We start from the raw sequence: 3,525 nt of genomic DNA, 5'->3' as shown, positions 1-3,525 counted from the left end.
CGACAAATGAAGAAAATGGAAACAAAAGGTGAGGTTTCATAAGTCAAATTCTACATATGAATTCAATCATCCTTACATTTTAGTTTGGTAGACCCCGGTGGTGATAAATTGCATTGAATGTAAGATTAACATTGACGGTAGCTAATAAAAGGCGGTTTTGAGTGTTATCATGCTTTTCTTCTTCGTATTATGTTCCTCAGCTTGATGTTACTCTTTTTTGCATCAGTAATATGGATTTAACTACTATCCTGGAGAATTCATTGAGTGCGAAAGAGAAAATAATCTCCGACTTGAATATGGAACTTCACAATATGGAAACCACTTTGTCAAATGAATGGGAGGAACACATGAATGAGATGAAGAAGTTGAATGCATTAATTAGTCAAAAGGTATTTATTTTATTTCAATGAGACATGATTCAACAAAGAATTTAGCAATTTGAATGAGGAAAGGACGAAGTCGAATTACTTATGTTAATTCACATGCAGTTTTCAGATGCTATTTATTTGTTAATTTGCAGGAAACTTCTATTCAAGAGATCAAGAAAGAGCTTCAAGCAAGGCCAACTGAAAAACTAGCCCAAGACATTGGTTAAATATGAAAATTTAGTCTGTTATAAAGTACTAAACTGCTATGGTTAAATTCTTTGTTGAGGCGCACTTATACAAGCCCAATAACTTAAGGTCGATTATATAAGTGACTGTGAGGCGCAAAAGGACACAAGCTATGAAAATTTCGCAGAAAACACTATGGTTAAATATGGAGCATCTTAACTCTCTTCTTAATAACTATGTTAACATTCTCTTCAATAAGTTTTGTGTATTGTTCATGTGCAGAGCACGTGCATTTTGCTAGTTGATATAGTGTTTCGAACCTTGGTAGAGCATAGTAGTTCACTTGGTATAATACACATTTATTATCTACGTTTTGCAGAATATATGCAATTTGATTGGCTGATGATAGAGAAAGAGAAAAACAAAGGAGTAAAACGTCCTTAATGGCAATGGAGGCACGATTTTGCATTTACTAATTAATATCCACTTTTTTGTCTTCTCTTTATGTTAATTTTGGCCCTATATAGGAGGTGGTGTATTCTGATTTTCCCCGACTTTTATGAAGTTCCTAGGTGTTTGTAGTAGATGATGACATAACACTTCCCACTGGAGAAGCTGACTACAATCGTAAAGTTCTTTCCCTTTCTTTATGCATGTTGAGCTAATGTACATCGATTGGGTCGTTCAATTATGGTAGAACGATTGACCGCCATGACTTGCTGCGATGCGGGCCTTTATGGTTTTCATCACAGTCCATGTCTTTTTGAGAATGTAAGTTTGTCTCAGACGTACTCATAGGAGTACTATTTAGTGATCTGAAATTCAAAATAGAGCAAACGAGATTTTAATTACCATAAAATAACAAGATGAAAAGTTTCTAGTAGTAATGAGACTTATTGGCTGCCATTGCAAAGAAGATGATCCAAGTTGGAAGCCGGGGGGAAATCATATTTGCTATCATATCACAAGCTTTTTTTTTTTCACAGACATATTTCACATGGTCAAACCAATTGTTGGGATATGTTGATATTTTTTTTCGACCCCCGTCGTCGACAACTTGGCCCTTTATCATCTAATTCTGACTCAAATCAGTTATGTACATATATGACTTAAGAAATTAGCTCAAGTCATCTTAGTGTACTATTTCATTTGGAATTTAGTATGTATATAAGTTTTGGGATCGAAATTATAAAGTATTTTTTTTTCTCATTAGGTGTATTAATTAATGTTGTTTTTCACTATGATTTATTTAATATTGCAGCAATTACTGTCAACCTTTGACACATTTCTATGGTAACCTCTACAATAGTTTACTCCATTACCATGATGCCTTTGATTTACACTGAATGTAATGGTAGCAACACCAACATCCACAACTATATTACCTCGAACAACATCAGTTCTATCATCTAAAATTTGCATTTCGACTATTTTTTTATTATTATTTCCGTATTTAAATATAACTATCCACATTCACCTGTTAAATCTCCTCCTCTATATCTGCAAATTAGTGGATCCGAAACGGAAGTGAACAATATCAGTTTTTTAAATCACACATTCTCTTTTTTAATTAAGGTGGTCCCTAATGTTGAAATGTTGTAGCCATTCTGCCATTATGCTTTCCTTATTCATTCATGCAAATTGTCAACTAATGAAACTCCCGGTAGAGCATGCATGATTGTTAAATATAGATGCATACAAGTACAGAAACATATATGTTTAACTTTTTATGGGCACGCCTTTTAATGATGTCATTTTAGCTTTCTCAAATTTTCAAGTCTTCAACCTTCAAATCAACATTTTCTTTATTAAAACCCAATAAATAAAATTCATAACAGACCCACCACTTTTAACAAGTCTCTCACTCCCAAAAAACTAACGCCATCCCTTTTTTTAATGTCATCCCGAAAATTTTCTCAAGTCTCCTCTCCCAAAATAAATCATTCCACCCAATTTTTCGAGTACCATCCCAAAATTTTATTTTCTTATTCTCATACTCATACGCTCTACCAAATAATTAAGGAGAAGATGCCAAAAAAATAATAATACAACCTTTCTCATTACAAGGTATTTGAAATTTTGTCGTAGCTGGGCAACCCCACAAGAATTGTGTATCCTATTACCTTTATATTTTGAATTTTGTTTACTGCCCCACCACTCTCTTTTTTCTTATAAAAAAATCCAAGTCCTAAAGTTAATAACAAAATTGACTATTTAAAAAAGTTGAGTTAACTAATCACTATTGATATAAAAAAAGAAAGGAATACAAGTGAATACACGTCACTTTCTATCATGTTAGAATATGTTTTTCTATATGTGACAATAAATGTGCATTTCACATTTCAATCTTCAAGAGTGAGTAAATTCACGCAAATATCAAGTGAGTCAAAACTTCACAAAACCAGCATAGACAACCTGAGATACATCGATCATTTGCATATATAATTGGTTTTTATACCTTATTATCAAAATAAACCACCTAATGAGATACATCTCACATTTCGTGAACTTAAAGAAATTAAAAATAAATAAATAAAAGTAAAATAAAATAATAATAAATGTCAACTTAATTACAATCACAACATAAAAAAAACCCAGTATGGCGCAAATAAGTATAGATCACACTGGTATTTTTTAGGTCTCTCTCCATCTCCCGACCTCTTCAACAGCTCCTGAAAAGTTTGTTTTTTCTCAGTTTGATATCCTACCAACCATCAACCCCATTAGGTAATATAATTTTTTTCTTATTCTTACTATTCTTTTTTCCATTCTTCTTATTCTCATTTTGCTTCTCCTTATTATTTATAGTTATAACATCCCATATTTTATTTTTGCTATAAAAAAATAATAAGTATTATTAATAGGGTTATAATAGTAATATTTTTTTTTAAAAAAAGGATAAAGATTAATAGAAATATGAGAAAATCATGGAGAAGAGGAAACACACGTATCTCTCTCTCCTTTCTCTCCC

General features: G+C 32.0%; 1 long non-coding RNA gene across 1 annotated transcript; it reads left to right on the top strand.

Annotated features, from left to right (window-relative positions):
• Positions 1–767, top strand: LOC147515572 (uncharacterized). Its single transcript, XR_015213463.1, has 3 exons — positions 1–28; positions 227–389; positions 521–767. It is a non-coding gene; the product is annotated as an uncharacterized LOC147515572 (long non-coding RNA).
• Positions 768–3,525: the final 2,758 nt, after the last annotated feature.

Source organism: Coptis chinensis, chromosome 2, assembly GCF_015680905.1.
Source record: "Coptis chinensis isolate HL-2020 chromosome 2, ASM1568090v1, whole genome shotgun sequence".
NCBI classification, from domain to species: Eukaryota; Viridiplantae; Streptophyta; class Magnoliopsida; order Ranunculales; family Ranunculaceae; genus Coptis; species Coptis chinensis.
Note: the sequence above shows the minus strand (reverse complement) of the source record. Positions and strands in the feature narration are given on the sequence as shown.